The sequence below is a fragment of the Lactuca virosa genome, chromosome 3 (assembly GCF_052849685.1).
Source record: "Lactuca virosa cultivar CGN04683 chromosome 3, Lactuca_virosa_CGN04683_v6, whole genome shotgun sequence".
Lineage (NCBI taxonomy): Eukaryota > Viridiplantae > Streptophyta > Magnoliopsida > Asterales > Asteraceae > Lactuca > Lactuca virosa.
The window spans coordinates 201,759,381-201,784,639 of NC_136428.1; positions in this window are offsets into that span (position 1 = coordinate 201,759,381).

Genomic DNA, 25,259 nt, shown 5'->3' on the forward strand with positions numbered 1-25,259 from the left:
GACAAAGATCCAGAATGATAAGGGTACACGCGGAACCTACTTCAGAAGATGCGTCCCTATGTGCGTTCATCAAGGACTTTTCGGCATGCAGGATGGCATATATGATCCTTGATAACCCAAACATTAGCACTTTATCAGAAAACCGACCCGAGATCTGACTTATCCAAACTCACTCACAACTCCAAAGCGATACGTATTCCCAACATCCACCTAATAGCAGTAGAAGATGACATACTCGCAACATCAGGAGGAATACTAATCACCTTCAGCTGACATGATGCCACACCTGTGGCACCCTAAACCCTTGGAGTGACAAACTCCCTTTTGCACTTTCTCGTACGTGCTGCACTGACTCCAGCCCTACTAGCCTTTCACCCGATGATCATAAGTCATGGGTCTTTTCCCGAGACCCTCTACTATACACACCTGGCACAAACCTCTCTTCTCAAGTTCTCCAAATCAATCTCGCATCTGGAATTTCTTGGAAATCATATTCTTCAGGGTCTGACACCCTGTCACACTCACTAGCTCGCTTGCCAATGGCTAAGCTGCAACAACTGGAACATCCTCTTTCCCCAAACCAGGTCACAAACTCTTCCCCGAAGCTTCTCAGATTCTCCAAGACTCTCACGGATTCGAGTATGAAACCTGTGCTTTCAGTAGTACGGGCATAATACTACCTTCCACACCTATCTATACTTTCCTCAGCAATCCTCCTGAATCCTCCAAGTCGCTTCCTCAAATAGATACACCCAAGTCTCACTGAAGCTTACTACTACCCCACTGAAACATTTCCTAGGCTTTCCTAGGTTCCCGAACCCACCCAGTCCTCAGTTGTTGAAGGACTTCTCACTAATGTCAACTAGCTACCTCATGAATATAGCCACATGCGGCAGAGATTAGGTAATCCTTCGGGTAAAAGACTCATCCCTAGAACGGTTGGACTCAAACAAGAGCTGCGCAATAGGTTCAAATCTATCACTCTGAATTTATCCAGTCTGTGCCACATGTGACTTAACATATTCACTTAATAACTAGCTCCCATTAATAAGAGTCCCATAAGGCACAAGGTAAGCAGTATTCTAACAATTAAAATCTAACCAACATATTCCAAACAAATCATTCTATCCTCTTATCAGGAATCAATACTAGCACGTAATTTCAAAGGCTCATATAATTAGGCATAACCTAAACAGGCTATCCTATCACTAACTGGTCATTACTAACATGCAAGTCTACAAGCACATACAATAGGCATATAAGGCATCCTCCTAGATCCTTAGCCCTAATCTAGCATGTATTTCTCATAATCATATCATAACATGTATTGGTATCTTGGGGAAAACTTACTTGAGCTCGGCTGATTGCACGCATCACACACCTTGTTCTTTTCAAAGTTCTTTTCTCTTTTTCAAATTCTTTTCAAACTTTTTTTATAAAATGTTTTGAAATTTTTAATACCAAGTCCTCAGTTTTGAGATACTATGACTTATGTTTTGATATGATGATTTTAATAACTCTGGTTTATACATGATTTAAAAATAAAATTTTTGGGACCGTATTTTATGAGTGTTACAGCACATTTGACATCCATTCGATAAACGTCGAAATCTTTATGAGCTGCATAAGCAAGAAAAATTTGTACTGCCTCGAATATTGCAACATGGGCAAAGGTTTCCCCTTAATCGATACCTTCTTGTTGAGAATAACCTTTGACGACTAATCTTGCTTTATTTCAAATAACATTGCCTTTTTTATCAGTTTTATTTTTAAAAATCCATTTTAGATCAATTAACGAAAAATCCTTTGGTTTAGGAATTAACCTCCAAACTTTATTTCGTTCGAATTCAGAAAGTTCAGATTGTACTACAACAACCCAATCAAAGTGTTCTAATGTAATCTTTACTGTTTTAGGTTCTAGATTTGAAATGAACACTTTAAACATGTCGTATTCTTGATGAACATTCAACACTTAATTTTTGGCTCGAATCTGGGCTCATGTCAAGACACTATAGTTTGGATCACCAAGAACCTGCTCCTTTAGATGATCTCTTGTCCATTTAACAATCGGTGGATATGGAGGATCAATATCGAAAGGCGCATCTTCGAAAATATCATCTGCTTCTGAGCCTTCTCCTGTAATCGAGATATTGTTAGTTGCATCAAGAAAATCATTAGTTTTATCATTGTTATGATTAGGATTATATCCACTTGGCTTCCCCTCGACCAATGAATTTGAGATGTGATGCTCCCCCTAAACATCAACATGGTTCAGCACACGCTCCCGCTCAACTTGAGTTGTAGTTGACATATTCTCCCCCACAACAGTCAAATCATGATTATCATCTTGTAATGTCGAACTCAAGTGTTCCCCATCCACTTGATCATCAGTCGAAACTGACACTCTTTTGACATTCACCCTTGAAGTTGATAAAGAATGTGTGTCTAATTCTTCCCTTGTAACAGTCTAATCATCAAAGTGTTTCGATGCTTCAGGAACATGATTATCATTAGCATGGTCTTCAGCATCAGTGGCCCTATCTGGAATTCCAGAAATCAAATCGAAATCAATATCATAAGAGTTCATGATTTCAGAACCATCATTTGTTTAATCCATTATAGGCTTTTTAACAAAATACTGGTTGACTCTTTTGACATAATAGTCATCAAAAGTAAGATTGAAAGTTTCTACGATCTTTCTCGTTCATTTATTCAACACCCTACAGGCAACAGATTTTTGTGAATATCCCAAGAAGATTCCTTCATTAGCTTTCGACTAAAATTTAGAAAGATTGCCCTTGAGATTCATGATGTTATATCTACACCCAAAAACATGAAAAAATCTAACATTAGGTTTCCTCTTGTTTATTATTTCATAAGGTGTAATATTGAAATGACAATGAATAAAAGAACGATTTTCTATGGAACAAGCAGTCGAAACAGCTTCTACCCAAATATATTGAGGTAGTTTCGCATAAGTACGCATTATTCTGGTAGCTTCACATAAAGAACGATTTCTTCTTTCGACAACACCATTTTGTTGCCGTTTGCAAGGAGACGAAAAGTAGTGTGATATCCCTAACTCAATCAGGAATGAATCAAGAATTCGATTATTGAATTCTGATCCATTATCACTCTTTATCCTTCGAACTTTATTCTTTAAACTCAACTCTATGTTCTTGATAAAATCAATCATCACTTGAGCAGTTTCAGACTTTTGTCAAAGAAAGAAAACCCAAGTAAACCTAGAAAAATCATCAACAATGACTAATATGTACTTCTTCTTATTCAGCGTTTCAACAGTTGAAGGTCCACATAAGTCAATGTGAATAAGTTCCAACGGCTCAATGATTTTTGAATCTATGACAATTGGATGACCTTGTCGATGTTTCTTTTCCTGTTCACATATAGCACACAACGAATCATTATCAAATTTTAAGATAGGTAATCCTCGAACAAGATCATTTAAAACATGTTTGTTAATATTTTTGAAGTTAAGAATAGGTTTGATGTCAAGTGTGAACATATCTCCTTTTCGTTTCCACTTTAGAAGAATTTCGTTTGTTTCCTTGTCAGAGATAATACTTCCTTCCTCATAAAAAACAACCTGATTGCGAATGCCTACAACATGTTGTGAAACAATTATCAGATTATGCTTCAGTCCTTCGACATACGCAAGTCAATTCACAGCAAAATTCCATTACTTTTCCGTATCTTTTGACTTTGCACTTGTTGTTGTTGCCAAACTTTACGATACCAACATTGTATAGCTTTCAAAAATCTCTCAAATTCTCCTTCCATCCAGTCATGTGACGTGAGCATCCACTTTCGATATACCAATTGTCATTGTATTGCTCGTCACATAGAACCTGCAGTCATTTAGAAGAATTTAGGTCCCCAATACCTTTTGGGTCCTTGGACATTAGCTTGAAACACATTATGTAATGAAGAAGCTATAACCTAACTACGAACTTTCGACTTGAAATTATCAATTAATTCAATTTTATTGGCTTTGGGCATCGAAATGTAATCATTCAATGGGAAAGGTTCAACATTGACTTTCACTCTTTCATCATTTTTTCTGAAATCCATCAACTTTCTTCTTTGGAATTTCTTTCCACTTTCGCACTGCTATAGTAGATTCCTGTGACGAGGTACTTCCATACATCGAATCATTTAAGTACTTCTCATAACCAGATTGAATTTGTGTAACATCCCAAAATTTAAGACCAAAAATTTCATTTTGATTAATTAAAAACCGCTTAATAAATTTTGCTCAATCATTTAATAGCATTCTTAATAAAACAATTATCAGAGTTTTACATCCCAAAGATCATCTAGTGCGGAAAACATGGCGTGATGCGCTGCGATCGCCCCGAGCTCCTTCCTTGGAAAAATATTAGTACCTGAAACAAATAGCTGAAAACCGTAAGCACAAAGCTTAGTGAGTTCCCCAGATACCACATACCATACATATCAACTGATGCATACATGCCCTACGTAACCCTGAGCCATACATAACAAGCATATCCATAATCAAGTAAGGTGCTATGTGCCAAACATAGTCTTGTTGTTATGCCACGAGCCGCACGTGGTCTTTCTTGTCAAGCCTGGGGCCACTCCCTGGGTCTTACAGACAAGTGCCAAGGGCCACCCCCTAGTCTTCCATGCAAGCATCACAAATACAACTATACATACTACTCTACTAGGCTACTCAGCATACAGTGTGCCAGGAGCCATCTCCTGCTCTTTCATACATGTGGTCTAGGGCTAACCCCTAGGTCTTCCAACCATACATAATAACATACTGTGTGCCAGGAGCCTCCTCCTGGTCTTTCATGCATAATGCCTAGGGCTAACCCCCGGGTCTTCCTACCATAAAAAATAATATACTGTGTGCTAGGAGCCTCCTCCTGGTCTTTCATGCACAATGCCTAGGGCTAACCCCCGGGTCTTCCTACCATACATAACTAAATGGGCCGACATTGTGGCCGTAGACCCATACAAACAGTGAGGAGACTCACCTCGATGTCGTGTAGTGTCAGCACGATCCTCGGCACGGAAATCAGCTGGTCTCAACTCTACCATTCCTACACAACAACCTTTCTCGATTACTAATTCATCATCATAACCCTCTAACAAGAGTCATCCTAAGTCCAAGCGAATAGTCAAGGTCAAACCCTCGTCAAAGTCAACATCCAGTTGACTCGACTCTCCCAGTTGGCCCGCCAACTCGTCGAGTCCCCTTTTTCATAAAATTTTAAAATCCTGATTCTACCTGCCGAGTTTAGCGACAACTCAACGGGTCCTTCTTCACCCATAACATCAGGACCATCTTCAACCGACTCGCCGAGTTCATCCTTGAACTCGTCGAGTGCATCTCCCTCATATGAGCGTGTTCAGTCTATGACTCGCCGAGTTGTATGAACAACTCGTCGAGTTCATCTTCATGAGTTGGGAGATTGCCTTGGACTCGCCGAGCCTGTTCATACACTCATCGAGTCCTATGATTTCCAGACCCAAGACAAACCCCTAGCAGGCTGAGCGTTCCTTCCACTCAATCTAAACCATTTCCGGAAGTCGTTTTGGGGAAAAAGCGTCCCGACTCGCCGAGTCACCCAAGTGACTTGCCGAGTGCCTCTTTGTCCAAACTTATACAATCGATTATAATGGGTCTCACTGCATCAAAACCATAGATCTGACCTCCTCGGGTCCATTTCATACGTAAAGTCCTAATCTTGACATCCATGCATAGGGTTTTTGGCTCAAAAAGCCATAAAAGAGGTATATATATGAAGCATGGGTCTCCCATGGCCATAAAGTTGGCAACTTTATGCCATGGGAACCCTCAATGGTTCCAGATCTGAAGCTCAAACCCACTTATGCACACCATTCCGACTATAGCTTCACTAAGGCTAGGAAAAGGTAGAAAATAGCCCCAAATCAAGATCTAAGCAAGGAATAGTCAAGGTTTCAGATTTATACCTCAAGTGAGCTGGAATTGGGGCACATCCTCTGGATCTACTAACTGCCACTTCAACTTCCAAGCTTCCTTCTTTTTCTTCAAATTCTAATACCCACAAAAGGCACCAAAAATCTGAAGAACACTCAATAATGGGTTAGGGTTTCGAGTTAGGGTTTCTCTGGGTTGGGAGGAACGATGGAGGCTGGGTTGAGGCAAGAAAAGTTGTTTAAATAGGGTGCAAACCCCTAACATTGGGGTTTTGTCCAGACATCTTCTACTCGTCGAGTCGGTCCCCCGACTCGTCGAGTAGGTTACTAAAACTTCCGGTTAATGTCGAGTCTACTCGACGAGTTGGGCCTCCAACTCGCCGAGTCCTAGAGTAAATGCCAAATTTCTTGAATTTGAATACGTACCGAGAACCGGGTGCTACAAATCTCCCCCACTTATTTTAGACTTCGTCCTCGAAGTCTGCTGCTAAATCCAGAAAAAGCTCCGGGTAGTGCTCTCTCATCCTGTCCCCTGACTCGCAAGTCCATTCTTAGCCCTTGCGGTGCTGCAATTGCACCTTCACCAGCTCCACCCTTTTGTTCCTCAGATCCTTTGACTTCCTGTCGAGGATAGCTACTGGTCGCTCGTTGTAACTCAGGCTGTCACCCTCCTGAATATCCCCTAAAGGCACCACTGCTGAATCATACAATTTACACGGACCATCTCCTAAAAGCAACAGAACTTCGAGTTTCTGCAAGCCATTTCTGTCTCCAAAAGTATGAATCCCATGCTGGTTTGTCTCCCTGACGGACCGCCTCCATTCCAAAATTACCATGCCAAAACCTCATTGAGTAACTGACCAATGCACACTCCCCAGTGCTGATTTTCTCGACACTATCAACAGAACAAAATCCATATCCATAACTACCTGTAGCATACTGATATTTGACAGAGGGCTCAGATAATCCTTCGAGTAGCAAATTCATCCCTGTAACGGTTAGAATCATACGAGAGCTGCGCTACAGGGTCAAAACCATTACTCTGAGATTATTCAATTCGCCTGTAAGTGAATTAGTGCCTTTGTTTGGTGAGCTAATTCGCGCATAAGGTTCCTCACAGTACTCCCTTCTATCCGAAGATCCTGCTGTCTTTTAACCACTATCCGGATGAACTAATACTACCTTGCTCCGCAACTGATCTGACAATACTTGGATTACCGGACTCCCACCTGCTACTAATTCGAAGCACAATCTCTCAGTCACTTCCAGCGACCTCCGAAGAACGTCAACTATCAAAACCCCTCGATCCACACCCTTACTCACGGCTCCAACATTCCTGCTGACCCTACGGATTGTACTGTCTGACTTGTAACATCTGGATTCCCAGGTATATTATTTTAATCCTTGATTTTGAGTTAAAGGGAGGGCCTCGACGAGTTGACGCCTAGACTCATCGAGTAGGGTCGTGATTCGCTGACTGGATTAATGAATGGACTCGACGAGATTGTGCTGGTGACAAAAACCCTAAATCTTTGGGCCTGTGCCCTATTTAAAGGTCCTTATGGCCTTCATTTGTGGCCACTTACTCCCCTGAGAAACCCTAGAGAGCAAAGAGAGCTTAGAGAGCAAGGGAAAGGCTAATTCTTCATCCTTTTGGTGTAATCTTGCAAGGAGTGGGAAAGTCCAAGCTAGGTCGATTGTGGAGCTTGGATCTGTGTTGTTCAGACTAAGACTCGCTTCTGGAGGTACAAATCCTTTCCCATTTCGTGTATTTGATATATTTCTTGAATCTAGGGTTCCTTGCATCTTTTTGAGTTGGATCTTGAAGCATATGATGTCCCAAAGTGGTGTAGATGTTTGATCCGGACCATGAGAGGTTCAAAAAGTGCCAACCTTCCAGCTTTATGCTGTTTCATGAGAGTTTTGAGAGTAGGTTATCATTTTAAGGGATATTTCTCCATTCATGGCTTTGTATGTGTTGCATGAACGTCAAGTTTGAACCTTTATGTGACTTTTAAGTGCTAGAAGGTTAGATCTACTAGTTGGAGAAGCATATCTGACCTCAGAAGGTCGTTCGAGTGTTGCCATGGAAGGGACTCGCCGAGTCCTTAAGCGGACTCGACGAGTCGAGTCGGGTTACCCCGCGATTCATGACCAGTGGTAACTCGTCGAGTAGAATGTTCGCTTGACGAGTCAAGTGAGGTTTAGAAAGACCCAGAGGACACGCTTGGACTCGCCGAGTCACCTATGTGCACTCGACGAGTCTGGTCAAAGTTGACCGTTGACTTTCGTTGACTTTTAGGGTCTAGTCAATGTTTGGACTATTGAGCCATTGGAGGGGTAAAATGGTCTTTTACCCTCTTGAGAGAACTTAGTGAGGGAATAGTCTAGCCTTTGAGAGCCGTATTAATTATAGTAATTATTTTATGTGATTAGGCGGAGGCTAGATCAGTATTTCCGAGTTCGAGATTTATCGAGTTACCCGAGGTGAGTCTTCTCACTATACTTTACCTTGAGTGGTAAGTAGAGTTATGTGACAGAGTATCTTGTATGCTATGTATGTGATGTGTTGCACTGCATTATTTCTATGTGATTTATGTTGTGTTTATTCCAGAGTTTAGAGAGGTAGGACCGGAGGGTCCACAGAGTTAGGACCTGAAGGTCCACAGAGTTAGGGCCAGTGGGCCCACGGAGTTATAGCCTCGAGTGGCTAATATGTGTTATATGTGGTATTTTGGGGAACTCACTAAGCATTTACGCTTACAGTGTTTTGTGTTATGTGTTTCAGGTACCAGTGAGGATCGCGGGAAGGCGCCGGTATGATCAGTACACACTTGTGGAGTTTTTATGTATTGTGATCTTGGGATGAATTTTATGGATTTGATATGTGATACGTTGAGATTGATAATATTTATGAATGAAATTATATTTTTAAAAGTGAAAAATTGTTTTGGAATTGACATTGTTACAAGTTGGTATCAGAGCCTTGGTTTGAGGGATTCGGATGCACCTTCGGGCGCATTTGAACTCAAACTGAGGATTTGAGAAACTTTTCGAAATAAAACAAAAATTTTCTAAAGGAATAAAAGGTTTTGAAAAAGAGCAGAGAAGAGTAGTGTGTACGATCAGCCAGCGCCCGAACGGTGATTTCCCAAAATACCCTTATATTATGTGTTATGAGATATGATATGATATGTTATGCATGCTAGAGTAGGCTAGGTATTCTTATTAGGACTAGAGTGGCCTGATTTGTGATGCCTTAGCCTATGGGTTTTGCTGCTAGGAGATGCTTGAGAGTGAGTAGATAGCAGCGAGGAGCTTATGAGAGGTCTGCTAGAGAGTAGCCTATGCATAGTGAGAGTAGAGTACTTGGGATTTGGGATCCTAGGAGGAGGACTTGGGGTGAATACTGATGCGGTGTGGACGGTAGTATTGGGCCCGTACTATGGAAGACATCGGATCAGTGCGCAGTCCAAGTAAGAATCCTTAGGGTACTAAGGAACAAGTAGGGCTGAGTTATCGAGTGTGAGTATGCTCGGGCGAGTCTATGATATTTCTTATGTTGTATTTCAGAGACATCATGGTTGGAACATGCCACAGACCAGAGACCAGCGGTGTGAGTGAGGAGGAGCTTCGTCAGATGATCCACGAGGAGGTGGCTGCGGCTATCCGTGCAGAGATTCCGGAGATGTTTGGGTCTATTTAGACCACATTGATTGAGACCTTTGATGAGAGATACGCAGCGGTTACTGAGGCTGCAGCCGCTGCAACTACCACAGTTGTTGCTGCTGCTAGACCTCAGGGTGGTGATTCGTTGCTGTTTCGGGAGTTCAGCAACACGAAGCCACCAGAGTTTGATGGGAGGCAATATCCGATTGCTGCGATGAGATGGGTTTCTAACATTGAGGGATGCTTCTATACGTGTTCATGTCCGGAGCATCTGAGAGTTCGGTTCACGCAGACTATTCTTCTGCAGAGCTTGCCGCAGTGACCTGGGAGAGGTTCACCGCTATGTTTCAAGACGTGTACGTTCCCCTGGTGGAAAGAGAACGGTTGTCCCAGGAGTTCTTGACCCTCAAGCAGGGTACTGAGTCTGTTACTGTGATCACCAGGATGTTCCATGAGAGGGTGATGTTCTGCCCTCAGCACGTGTCTTCCGAGCAGGCACGCATGAGTCGGTATTTGAGAATTTTGAGGAGAGACATCCGCGAGTTCGTGGCGAACTCGTCGTACCGGACATTTTCCGAACTTCAGGCGAATGATCGGAAGAGGGAGATAGAGCTTGAGACTTAGGCTAGGGAGGAGGCGGAGTCTTAAGGGAGGGATCGGCGACCGGCACAGTCCCAGCCGGCAGCCAACCGGGCCAAGCCCGCCGATTCGAGATCAAGGAACCAGAAGGGCCGCACTTGTGGCAAGTGCGGCAAGGCTCATGAGGGGATTTGTAGAGCAGGGTCTTGCTACAAGTGTGGCAAGGAGGGGCACATGGCCAAGGATTGCCCCAAGGGGTTTGCAGTCTGTTTCCACTGCAACCAGACCGGACACCGGAAGGCTGAGTGTCCGCAGCTGCGGGGGTCAGCACAGGGAGCATCGCAGGGATCTGCCCCTGCTACTGTACGAGCTACCGAGAGTCAGCGGGTGAAGGCCGAGGCACCGAAGGCACGGGGGAGAGCCTTCCAGTTGACAGCGGAGGAGGTCCGCGCAGCGCCCGATATCGTGGCTGGTATGTATTCTATCATGTATTTATTTTGAGTTTGAGATGTTGTGCTTATATTATGATATGCGTAGGTACTTTGCTTGTGAGTTTTGTACCTGCCTTGGTGTTATTTGACTCGGGTAAAAGTTGATCTTTTGTATCATTAGCCTTTAGTCAGCACATCAGTATTCGTCGAGTGGCGTTAAAGTCAACCTCTGCGAGTTTCCATAGCTGACGAGAGAGCGGAGTATGCCACCGATGTGATTCGAGGATGTGTACTCAAGATCTTCGGCGTTGAGTTTCCGATTGACTTAGTCCCGATTGCGATGGGAGATGTCTGTGTCATCATGGGCATGGACTGGTTGAGCAGATTTGGAGCGGTTCTCCACTGCGAGCGACAACTGGTGACCATTCGAGACCCTAGTGGGGGAGTTCTTACGGTGTACGATGAGGGTACCCGTTCTGGGTCATCGTTTTGTTCGGCCGCTAGAGCGAGGCGGAGCCTACAGCAGTGATGTAGTGGGTTTGTGGCTTATGTGATGGATACAAGGTTTGATGCGGAAAGGCCGAGATCGGCCGATGAGGTTCCGATAGTGCGTGAGTTCCCGGATGTTTTCCCCGAGGAGTTGCTAGGTGTGCCTCCCGAGAGGCAAGTAGAGTTCCGTATAGATTTGGTTCCGGGGGCAGCGCCTATTGCTAAGGCGCCCTATCGCCTTGCGCCTCCAGAGATGCAGGAGTTATCCTCGCAGCTTCAGGATCTGCTGGGGAAGCGGTTTATTCGGCCGACTAGCTCGCCATGGGGAGCGCCGATCCTTTTTGTAAAGAAAAAGGATGGTTCACATCAGATGTGCATTGATTACCGGGAGTTGAACAAGTTAACGTTAAAGAACCGTTACCCCTTATCGAGGATCGATGATTTGTTCGATCAGTTACAGGGAGCGTCTTGGGTCTCCAAGATTGATCTGAGGTCTGGATATCATCAGATGACAGTGCGTGATGAGGATATCCAGAATACGAAGTTCAGGACTCGTTATGGGCATTAGGAGTTCGTGGTGATGCCTCACCAATGCACCGGCGGCGTTCATGGATCTCATGAACAGGGTGTGCAGACCGATGTTGGATCGTTCGGTGATAGTGTTCATTGATGATATATTGGTGTATTCGAGATCCAGAGAGAAGCATGAGGATCATTTGAGGGAGATCCTTGGAGTTCTGAGATCGGAGAGGCTTTACGCCAAATTCTCCAAGTGTGATTTCTGGTTACGACAGGTCCAGTTCCTGGGACATCTCGTTAACCAGAATGGGATATTGGTTGACCCAGCCAAGATTGAGGCGGTGATGAGTTGGGAGGTGCCAAGATCCCCCACCGAGATTAGGAGTTTTCTGGGGTTGGCCGGCTATTATAGGAGATTTATTAAAGATTTCTCCAAGATTGATGTTCCTCTCACCAGGTTGACCCGGACGGGTGTGGCTTTTAGTTGGGGCCCAGAACAGCAGGCCTCCTTCGAGACACTTCGCCAGAGATTATGCGAAGCCCCGGTGTTAGCCCTTCCGGAGGGGATGGAGGATTTTGTAGTGTGTTGTGACGCGTCAATATCAGGATTGGGTGCGGTGCTGATGCAGAGAGGGCATGTGATAACATACGCATCGAGGCAGCTGAAGCCTCATGAGGCGATGTATCCTACTCACGATTTGGAGTTGGGGGTTGTGGTGTTCGCCCTCAAGATCTGGCGTCACTATTTGTATGGGGTCCGGTGTACCATATACACGGATCACAAGAGCTTGAAGTATTTGATGGATCAGCCTAACCCGAATATGCGCCAGAGGAGATGGTTCGATATGGTAAAGGATTATGAGTGTGAGATCTTATACCACCCGGGCAAGGCTAACGTCGTAGCCGATGCCCTGAGTCGTAGGGCGGAGAGTGCCCGATACGTGATGTTTGTTTGAGGTTGACGGTGATAACTCCGGTGTTGGACACCATTCGGGAGGCTTAGGTTTAGGCCATGAGGCCGGAGAACCGCAAGAGAGAGCGGGTGGTCGGGCAGGTGTCTGAGTTCCTTGCCGATAGCCGAGGGCTTATGACCTTTCAGGGTCGGATATGGGTGCCATTTGAGGGCGGGGCACATACCATTCTGATGGAGGAGGCGCACAGATCGAGGTTCTCGATCCATCCCGTGGCCACTAAGATGTATTTGGACCTAAAGAGAGAGTATTGGTGGCCATGTATGAAGAGGGATGTCGCGTGGTTTGTGGAGAGGTGCTTGACCTGTCGCAAGGTTAAGGCCGAGCACCAGCGTCCGCATGGCAAGATACAGCCACTTGAGATTCCCCAGTGGAAGCGGGAACAGATTTCTATGGATTTTATCACCAAATTTCCAAGGACCGCGAGGGGCATCGCTACAATTTGGGTGATCGTTGACCGGCTGACGAAGAGCGCTCACTTCCTTGCTATCAGTGAGAGCTCTTCTGCAGAGACGATGGCCGAGTTGTATGTGAGAGAGGTGGTATCGCATCATGGAGTACCGATCTCGATTGTGTCAGATCGAGATGTACGTTTCACTTCCAGGTTCTGGAAGACGTTCCATGAGGAGTTGGGTACGAGGCTTCATTTCAGTACCGCATACCACCCACAGACAGACGGGCAGAGTGAGCGGACGATTCAGACACTCGAGGATATGCTTCGAGCATGTGTGTTAGACTTCGGAGGAAGTTGGGACACGTACTTGCCGTTGGCTGAGTTTTCCTATAACGACAGCCACCATTCGAGTATCGGTATGCCTCCCTTGGAGTTGTTGTATAGGAGGAGATGTCGGACTCCCATTTGTTGGGGAGAGGTAGGGCAACGAGTGATGGGTAGCACTGAGATAGTGCTTCAGACGACAGAGCAGATACAGCAGGTCAGACAGAGATTGTTGACAGCTCAGAGTCGCCATAAGAGTTATGCGGATAGGCGACGATCCGAGCTCGAGTTCCAGGTGGGAGACTTCGTTCTCCTGAAGGTATCTCCTTCGAAAGGAGTGATCCGATTCAGGAAGAGGGGCAAGCTGGGACCCCGGTACATTGGTCCGTTTCGGGTGACCGCGAGGGTGGGCAGTGTAGCGTATCGTTTGGAGCTACCTGCGGAGTTGAGCCAGATACATGATACCTTCCACGTGTCTCAGTTAAGGAAGTGTATAGCCGACGAGTCGGCGGTGGTGCCGCTGGAGGATATTCAGGTGGATGCGAGCCTGAATTATGTTGAGAGACCGATCGCGATCTGGGATCGAAAGGTCAAGGTTCTGAGGAACAAGGAAGTGCCCCTGGTTCAGGTCCAGTGGCAACATCGGAGAGGGTCCGAGCTGACTTGGGAGCCGGAGTTGGAGATGCGGGAGCAGCATCCAGAGTTGTTTGCAGAGTAAGACTTCGAGGGCGAAGCCTGATTCTAGTGGGGGAGAATTGTAACATCCGGATTCCCAAGTATTTTATTTTATTCATTGATTTTAAGTTAAAGGGAGGGACTCGACGAGTTGACGCGTAGACTCGTCGAGTAGGGTCACGATTCGCTGACTGGATTAATGAATGGGCTCGACGAGTCGGCTAGGTGACTCGACGAGTCTGTGCTGGTGACAAAAATCCTAAATCTTTGGGCATGTGCCCTACTTAAAGGTCCTTATGGCCTTCATTTGCGGCCACTTACTCCCCTGAGAAACCCTAGAGAGCGAAGGAAGCTTAGAGAGTAAGGGAAAGGCTAATTCTTCTTCCTTTTGGTGTAATCTTGCAAGAAGAAGTGGGAACGTCCAAGCTAGATCGATTGTGGAGCTTGGATCTATGTTGACTAAGACTCGCTTCTGGAGGTACAAATCCTTTCCCATTTCGTGTATTTGATATATTTCTTAAATCTTGGGTTCCTTGCATCTTTTTGAGTTGGATCTTGAAGCATATGATGTCCCAAAGTGGTGTAGATGTTAGATCCGGACCATGAGAGGTCCAAAAAGTCCCAACCTTCCAGCTTTATGTTGTTTCATGAGAGTTTTGAGAATAGGTTATCATTTTAAGGGATATTTCTCCATTCATGGCTTTGTATGTGTTGCATGAACATAAAGCTTGAACCTTTATGTGAATTTTGAGGGCTAGAAGGTTAGATCTACTAGTTGGAGAAGCAGATCTGACCTCAGAAGGTCGTTTGAGTGTTGCCATGGAAGGGACTCGCCGAGTCCATAAGGGGACTCGACGAGTCGAGTCGGGTTACCCTGCGATTCATGACCAGTGGTAACTCGTCGAGTGGAAGGTTCGCTCGACGAGTCGAGTGACGTTTAGAAAAACCCAGAGGACACGCTTGGACTCGCCGAGTCACCTATGTGCACTCGACGAGTCTGGTCAAAGTTGACCGTTGACTTTCGTTGACTTTTAGAGTCTAGTCAATGTTTGGACTATTGAGCCATTGGAGGGGTAAAATGGTCTTTTACCCTCTTGAGAGAACTTAGAGAGGGAATAGTCTAGCCTTTGAGAGGCGTATTAATTAGAGTAATTATTTTATGTGATTAGGCGGAGGCTAGATCAGTATTTCCGAGTTCGAGATTTACCGAGTTACCCGAGGTGAGTCTTCTCACTATACTTTACCTCGAGTGGTAAGTAGAGTTATGTGACAGAGTATCTTGTATGATATGTATGTGATGTGTTGCACTGCATTATTTCTATGTGATTTATGATGTGTTTATTCCAGAGTTTACAGAGTTAGGAACGGAAGGTCCACATAGTTAGGACCAGAGGGTCCACAGAGTTAGGGCAAGTGGGCCCACAGAGTTATAGCCTCGAGTGGCTAATATGTGTTATATGTGGTATTTTGGGGAACTCACTAAGTATTTATGCTTATAGTGTTTTGTGTAAAGTATTTCAGGTACCAGTGAGGATCGCGGGAAGGCGCCGGCATGATCAGTACACACTTGTGGAGTTTTTATGTATTCTGATCTTGGGATGAATTTTATGGATTTGATATGTGATACATTGAGATCGATAATATTTATGAACGAAATTATATTTTTAAAAGTGAAAAATTGTTTTGGAATTTACGTTGTTACTTGACTACTCATTGCCAGCGAACCTACTACTAAAGGTGAATGCTACCAAAACCGTCGCAGTCTTACATCACTCCTGGTCTTCAAGGACACACCGCTCCCCGAATACAATCATACTATGACCTACCCACGCCAGTGCGGGCCGTCCTGCCCTGGTCTACACTACCTGAAGAAACCCACATACGAGTCACGTAGCTGATACCTTCTCACTGCTGACTAAAAGTCGGGGGATGCAACAGGCCACCCCGCACTCTGACGTTGCCATACCATCTCACCACTAATGCATGCTACGACCACCCCGTAGTCTTACTATACCATTATATCAACAGCTAACTGACAAGTGCTATGGCCACCCCATAGTCTTACAATACAAAATCTACGGGTCACACCTCAATCTTACTATACTAATGCTACGGGCCACACCGCAACCTAACTATACTAATGCTACGGACCACACCACAGTCTAACCATTCTAATGCTACGGACCACACCACAGTCTAACCTGTTGGATTAGTGTCTAAGCCCGTAACTATATTTGATAAGTATTTGACCCGGTTGTGCATGGTCCTTTTGAGTTGCCTTCACCAAAGCAACTTGATAGGATGATTTATGGAGAAAGAGGATTAATTATGATTTATTAATATATTATATGAATAATATATTAAAGGCGAAATCATATTGTTTAATTGATATTAGTCAAGAATTAATTAAGAATTAGTTTTGTGACTAAAAGACAATAATTAAACTAAGGGGACTGGAATTGTAATTGTAAGATAATTGGAATTTGGCTATGGATCACCTTGGAACATAGGTTGGACGAATTCTATGGGAAGCCCATAACGAATTCGTCCAAGGGGTGTTCTAAAGGAGTCCATGGGCTGCTTGGAGCCTAAGCTGTCAAATTAGGGTTTCCTTATTTGATAACCCTAATAGCCTCACTATATAAAGACCCCTATGGCCCCAAAAACGTGGCTAACTCTTTTGGAAGAACTCTAGGACGTTTTTGGTGCTCCTCATCCTTCTCCTAAGTCATCCTCTTGCTCTTGGTGTTTGTAAACCATTAGAGGAATGACATTTGTGACTCTAAGCTCCAAGGAAACGAGATTCAAGCTATTCTATAAGAGGTATTCATCTAGATCTGTTCTTACATGTTAATTTCGATATACATATGCTAGATCTAGAGTTTATGAGCTTTGGATGATTTATGCATGGTCATTAGAAAAACTAGATCCAAAGCATTAGGGTGTGCATGTACACCATAGGATTGATGTTTTGTTCAAAACTCATCACAACCATACTATTACACGAATGCCACGGGCCACACCGCAATCTTACAACATCCTTACTCTATCTGCCAACTAGTTAATGCTACAGGCCACCCCATAGTCTTACAACAGTCCTACACTATTTGCTAACCATTGCTACGGGCCACCCTGCAATCCTACCACACTTCTCATACTATCTGACCACTGGTGAGTGCTACGGATATCCGGTAGTCTGACAACACGTTCCACACCGACTGGCTGCTAATGGACGCTACGGCTAACCCGTAGTCTTACAACACCTTCCACACTGACTCGACCGCTGGCCATACAAGCACAATCTAGTACCCCAAGCTGTACTCATGTCCTAACTGAAACTCTCAGCCGATTCTTCTAAACCTGCTATCGGACATTCCGAGAATGCAATCTCACCATTAGCAAGTTTTCTGAACGTCCAATTCACACTATCCTTTATTCATACAGCCGCCTGGGCCATCTTTCTCCCTAACAGGAGAGCAAAACTTATCCCAGTTTCAAAAACCGCTCCTGCTCCCGTAACATGATTGCTTCTCCCCTACTTAGCTTCAAATAACACTTTACGGCATGCGAAAATCCGAAGATTTACACTCCTTCCTCCCTTACATGATAGGCATGATAACTACTATCGCCTTAATCTCGCTAGCGATCCGTCGCTAGCCCACTCCAAATACCGTGCGATTACCGAATACTAGATGAACACATCATGCATCCCCGATACGGATAATCCCCTGATCTCAAACTGACGTCCTTAAGGTCCGAAGAACTAAATGCTCAGAGCAACCTCTTCAGTGATAAACCACTTCCCTTGATGCTTCCAAAAGCTATCCCAAACCCCAAGATTAGAACCACAAAACCCTGATGATGGTGGACGACTACTCCATGGACCCTGCCCACCGACCTCCACGTAACGCTCCTGAACCGTTTTCGGCCGTAACCGAGATAATACTGGACACTTCGAACCCTAAGTAAGAGATGACCTTACACTAGCTACTAATAGTTCCTGGTATGCAATTGGCATATGACAATTCTGAAAATACAATCCGAATAAAAGCAGAGAGATAACTAATACATACTATCACCTGAGACCGAGGTAAGAACAATCATAGTACATATAGAGTCGAAAATAGCCATCGATACATACCTACAACATTCCCTGCTGTAATTCGGATCTCTCTCGTCTGTCAATTCAAGGCCCTACTCTCTCGCCCATCAGTAATCCTCCAGGTAGTCGGGGCAGACGCACTCCCTACTACTCCCCTCATTGTCGGGCAGGCGGTCTACTTGTGGCCCACCTGATTGCAGTGAAAACATAATGGGCTTACCCCCTGTGGGCAGTCCCTGCTGACGTGACCATCACTGCCACACTTGTAGCAGCCTGAACCCCTGGAACGACAAACTCCCTCGTGCAGTTTCCCACACGTGCTACACTGAATTCAGCCCTGCCGACCTACCAATCGTTGATATTAAGTCTTGGGTCTCTTCCCGGGACCCTCCAAAGTATACATCTGATCTGGACTTCTCTTCGCAATGTGCTCCAAATCAATTTCCCTTTCCCGCGCCCTGGCAATCATAGAGTCCAAGGTCGGGTCCTCTACATTTCCTCATCCCCTGCATACTGCGGCACGAATAAGGCCCTCTCCCGGAACTTGGCGGTAATCTCCGCCACCGACTCCGTCGTCTGTCTCATGTCTAGGAACTCCCTGGCCAGATGCTGAAGCTCCACAGCCGGTGCAAACTCCGCCATAAACCTGGTCACAAAGTCGGACCAGGTCATAGCCTCAATGGCTGAGGCTCCTAAGGAATCACCAACTGACTCCCACCAGGCTCTAGCTCTGTCGCTCAAGCACCCTACAGCAAATCGAACCTTCGACCCCTCAGGACAAAAGCTCGTCAACTGTGCAGACTCAATGTCTGTAATCCATCTCCTGACAACAATGGGGTCCTTCACCCCGTGGAAGTCTGGCGCGCCACGCCCCTGAAGTCCTTGAAGGACAGTGTGTGCGATTCTGACTGGCTGGATGCCATATCACTCCGGAACGCTCTGAGGCGATCCTCCATCAGCTCGATAATCCCTTCCTTGATCGACCCGAAAATCATCGGGTTCGACTCAAGGATACCTCTCGTGATCTCAGACGCAATGAACTCGCGTAGTCCCTCATCCACTAGCTCGGAACCTGCAGCCGAACCTGATCCTGAATCGGATCCTGATCCTCCTGCTACGTGTCGCGTAATCCTCGCCATTCTGAAACGAAATACGTAATTGTCAGGGTCGTATGTCACCTCAGAAGGTCTCACATACTACAAGTTTCGTGGTTCTATCTCGGCCCTCCTTGACTCAAGTATGAATCCTCTGCTTTCAATAGTACGGGCCCATACTACCTTCCACATCTATCCGTACTTTCCTCAAGGATTTCTTCGACTTCACCAAGTCCCGTCCACTACTGCTGCTCTCTGCTATTCTCCTCCTATGCTTTACTAGGTTCCCGAACCCACCCAGTCCTCAGCTGCTGAAAGACTCTTAATGATGCCAATTAACCACTACATGAATACCATCACATGTGACGAGGCTCGGATAATCCTTCGAGTAAAGGACTCACCCCTATAACGATTAGACTCAGACAAGAGTTGCGCAATAGGGTCAAGTCCAACACTGTCAGATTATTCAACCCAGATCACATGTTACTCAACGCATTCATCCAGTAGCTAATTCCCAATACTTAAATTCCCACAAAGCACAAAGCAAGCAGCATTCAGACAAGCGGAAAATCTAACCAAACAAGCCGTTCTATCCTCTACATGCAATTCAAGGGCTCATACAATCAGGCATAACCTAAACAGGCCATCCTACTACTGGATGATCAGTTCTAGCATTCAATTCTACAAGTTCACATAAGAATACAAAGGTATCTCTCCTAGATCCTTAGTCATAATCTAGCATGCGAATCACATAATCATATCATATCGCGTATCAAACATGTATTGGTAACCACTTACTTGAGCTCGGTCGATTGCACGCATCACACACCTTGTTCTTTTCAAAGTTCTTTCCTCTTTTCAAATACTTTTCAAGTTCCTTTTGAAAATTTTCATATCAAGTCCTCAGTTTGAGTCCAGACTCACCCGAGAGTGCGCCCGAATCCCTCAAACCAAGGCTCTGATACCAACTTGTAACATCCCAAAATTCAAGACCAAAAATTTCGTTTTGATTAATTAAAAACCGCTTAATAAATTTTGCTCAATAATTTAATAACATTCTTAATAAAACAATTATCAAAGTTTTAAATCCCAAAAATCATCTAGTGCAGAAAACATGGTGTGATGCACTGCGATCGCCCTGAGCTCCTTCCTTGGAAAAAATTAGTACGTGAAACAAATAGTTGAAAACTGTAAGCACGAAGCTTAGTGAGTTCCCCAGATACCACATACCATACATATCAACTGATCCATACATGCCATACGTAACCATGAGCCATACATAACAAGCATATCCTTAATCAAGTAAGGTGATGTGTGCCAAACATAGTCTTTCTGCTATGCCACGGGCCACACGTGGTCTTTCTTGTCAAGCCTGGGGCCACTCCCTGGGTCTTACAGACAAGTGCCAAGGGCAACCCCCTGGTCTTCCATGCAAGCATGACAAAGACAACTATACATACTACTCTACTAGGCTACTCAGCATACAGTGTGCCAGGAGCCACCTTCTGGTCTTTCATACATGTGCCCTAGGGCTAACTCCCGGGTCTTCCTACCATACATAATAACATACGATGTGCCAGGAGCCTCCTCCTGGTCTTTCATGCATAATGCCTAGGGCTAACCCCCGGGTCTTCCTACCAGACATAACTAAATGGCCCGACATTGTGGCCGTAGACCCATACAAACAGTGAGGAGACTCACCTCGATGTCGTGTAGTGTCAGCACGATCCTCGGCATGGAAATCAGCTCGTCTCAACGCTTCAATTCCTACACAACAACCCTTCTCGATTACTAATTCATAATCATAACCCTTTAACAAGAGTCAACCCAAGTCCAAGCCAATGGTCAAGGTCAAACCCTGGTCAAAGTCAACATCCAGTTGATTCGACTCGCCGAGTTGGCCCGCCAACTCGTCGAGTCTCCCTTTTCATAAAATGTTAAAATCCCGATTCAACATGCCGAGTGTAGCAACAACTCGACAGGTCCTTCTTCACCCATAACATCAGGACCATCTTCAACCGACTCCCCGAGTTCATCCTTGAACTCGTCGAGTTCATCTCCCTCATATGAGCGTGTTTATTCTATAACTCGACGAGTTGTATAAACTGATGGGTTTTAGGTAAAACAAATAAACTAGAAAAACAATTCCTAAGTTCACATGCAACCTACTTTGGATCTATGTTTTAACTATTGAACATTCAACTTTGAATTGCAATACAAGAACCCTAGAGGAGAGAGGCTAATTTCGAAATTAACAAACTAGGGTTTAGGGTTTACATACCTTTCAATTGTTATAGCAAACAATTGATATTCCCTTGATCTTGATCTTGATCTTCTTGGAAGCTTTAGCACCACAAGTGTAATGCCTCTAATGGAATCACACCCAAACTAGCAAGAAGGAAAGTAGAAGAGAGAGAGAGGAGAGGGAGTATGCAAAATCTCGGCCTTAGGGTTTCTTCAAAAGAAAGAGTGACCAAAAACATGAACCAGGAGGCTCCTTATATAGCTGAGGGATCTAGGGTTTAAGGGAAACCCTAATTATCCTTTGCTTAGGGCCTAAGCAAACCCAAGGGCCTTATCCAAGCCCCTATGGACGAAATTATTAGGGTTTCCCCTAAAGATTTCGTCCACCCTCTTCCAAGGGGGTTCTAGAGCCTTCCACTCAACTATTAGATAATTGCAAACTAGTCCCTGCACCTTATAATTAATTCTTTTAACCCCAAAATCAATTCTGATTAATTTCTGGCTAACAATTAATTAAACATAATGATTTCTAATTAATATATTAATCCATTAACATATTAATAAATCATTTATATATATATATATATATATATATATATATATATATATTAATTTATTAATCTTATAAATTAATATCTCTTCTTTCATAATTTCCTTGTCCAGTTGCTAGGTTGAGGGCAACCCAAAAGGACTGTGCTGCTATCAATTCAAGTACATACCAATTATAGTTATGGGCTTAGACACCTAATCCAACAGTCTCCCACTTGGATAAGTCTGTAACTATAATTGCTAGTATGCCTTCTAAATTTGACCAGCAAATTGCAGCTTCCAAAAGCTGCTGCCGAACTCTGACCCAGTCAGTTACGTGTCCTAAGATAAGTGATCATATAACCCTTCGTTCTGCTTGATATCCCCAGACAAAAGACATGGAATGTAATAAATCTCTTTGTCCAGAATCTATGTTTCCCGATTCCTGATTTGTGATGATGTAGGACTTCTAATCGAACACATCAATTTAGTCCTGGCTGGGCCCAGCACATAAGTCAACACCAAATCATCGAGGGGCCCACATATATCGCTTTTCCTGTTAGGGCAAAAGGAACGAATAAACGTTGACTCATATGCTTGTATCTTTTACTCATCAAATTATACATGACAATACGTTTTATAACACCAAGTTACTGATGCGGTTTCGTATCACCAATGTATTACCGACTTTGTAAATTACAACTCATATATCTTCGTTTCAAGATTATAAGATATTATCGTCTCAGTATTACTCGTGATGAATTCCATGAAGTGATACTCTGAGCGAGGGTTTATCCAATACTCAAATCTCAATTTCTGAGTACTCATGAACATTGCAGCAATTCTATTGCCATGTCTATCCTTAGACAATCTGCAATCCAATTCATGACAGTCTTAATTCACTACTTACTTCCAAGAGTACGAGCGACTGTGGAGTTTGAATAATCTCATTATTCAGGAAGTAAAACATGCAAAAATGAAACACAATAATAAACAATTGACAAAAGGTAGTAGCCAAACTTATAAATAATACTTTATTATTTAATCACCAAAAGTCAATTACATTTACTTTGTTACAAGTTTCAATAACTAATCTAACTACTAAAACTAATATCATCTTTCAGTCCTATGCTTCGAGCATGCTGAATATGCTTAGCCCTACTCAGACCCTTTGTGAGAGGATCTGCTGGGTTATCTTCAGATGACACCCTCTTTACTATAAGATGGCCTTCTTCTACTCTATGTCTGATGAAATGGTACTTTCTGTCGATATGTCTGGTCTTACCATGATCTCTCGGTTCCTTTGTCAAGGCAACCGCTCCTTCATTATCGCAGAACAGTTCCATAGGCTCCTGGATGGTTGGAACAACTCCGAGATCCCCGATGAAGTTCCTCAACCAAGCTGCTTCTTTCGACGCTTCACTTGCTGCTATGTACTCTGATTCACAAGTAGAACCAGCCACCGTATTTTGCTTGGAACTCTTCCAAGTAACTGCTCCTCCATTCATTAAAAATACCCAGCCCGACTGAGAACGGAAGTTATCTCTATCCGTCTGAAAGCTGGCATCACTGTAACCATCTACTCTCAAAGTATCACTGCCACCAAGCACAAGAACCCAGTCCTTTGTCCTTCGCAAATACTTGAGTATATTCTTAACTGCTATCCAATGAGCTCTACCTGGGTTTCCCTGATAGCGACTGACCATGCTCAAAGCAAATGCCACATCAGGGCGAGTACATGTCATAGCGTACATGATCGATCCGACAGCGGAAGCATAAGGTACACGACTCATGTCATCTATTTCAACATCTGTACTCGGGCATTGAGTCTTACTCAATTTGGTATTGCTCTGGATAGGTAGCTCTCCCTTCTTGGAATTTTCCATACTAAACCTCTTTAGTACCTTATCCAAGTATGTGCTCTGACTAAGTCGAATTAGTCTCTTCTTTCTATCTCTCAATATTCTAATCCCAAGAATATAGGCAGCTTCTCCAAGGTCTTTCATGGCAAAACACTTTCCAAGCCAAGACTTAACTTCTTTCAAGGTTGGAACGTCGTTACCAATGAGTAATATGTCATCGACATACAACACCAGAAAAGTTACTATACTCCCACTAGCTTTGATATACACACAGAACTCATCTTCACTTCTAGAGAAACCAAACTCTTTGACTTTCTCATGGAAGCAAAGATTCCAACTGCGAGATGCTTGTTTCAATCCATAAATGGATTTCTCAAGCTTGCACACTCTATTAGGGAACTTTGCATCAAAACCCTCTGGCTGACTCATGTAAACATCTTCAGCCAACTTCCCATTAAGGAAAGCAGTTTTGACATCCATCTGCCAGATTTCATAATCATGAAAGGCTGCTATGGCGAGCAATATCCTAATAGATTTAATCTTAGCCACTGGCGAAAAAGTCTCATCATAGTCAACCCCTGGGGTTTGAGTAAAACCTTTTGCAACCAGTCGAGCCTTGAATGTATGCACATTCCCATCCATGTCTGTCTTCTTCTTGAAGATCCATTTGCACCCAACTGTCTTGCGACCTGGTGCACTATCAACCAAATTCCAAACTTGGTTGTCACACATGGACTTAATCTCGCTGTCCATTGCCTCTTTCCACTTGGAAGCCTCTGGGCCTGCCATTGCTTCCTTATAAGTGACTGGTTCGTCTAAGTTTACCAGTGTTCTGTCACTTATGAATGTGTCACCATCTGAAGTAATATGAAAACCATACAACTCAGGTGGCACACTCACCCTAGTGGATCTTCTAAGAGGTAATGAGTTATCAATTGGTTCAACAGGAACTGTTTCCTCTGGTTGAGTGCTAGTGTCATCTAAGGTTCCTTCATTGGCTGACTCTTGAATTTCTTCAAGGTCAATAGTGCTCCCACTGTCCTCTTTGAATATGAGCTCTCTTTCAAGAAAGACTCCTCTTCGTGCTACAAAGACCACGTTCTCACTAGGCCTGTAGAACAAATATCCAAAAGACTGCTTTGGGTAACCAATGAAAACACATTTCTCACTTCTAGCTGCTAGCTTGTCGTGAGTCTCTCGTCTTACGAAAGCTTCACAACCCCAGACTTTAATATGTGCTAACGTGAGGTGTTTTGGCAACCTTCTTTGTAGGGACAAGATTGAGGATGTGGGCGGCTGTCTCTAAGGCATACCCCCAGAAGTGAATAGGAAGCGAAGCCCGACTCATCATAGAACGAACCATGTCTAACAAGGTTCGATTGCGCCTCTCAGCTACACTATTTAACTGTGGTGTCCTAGGAGGAGT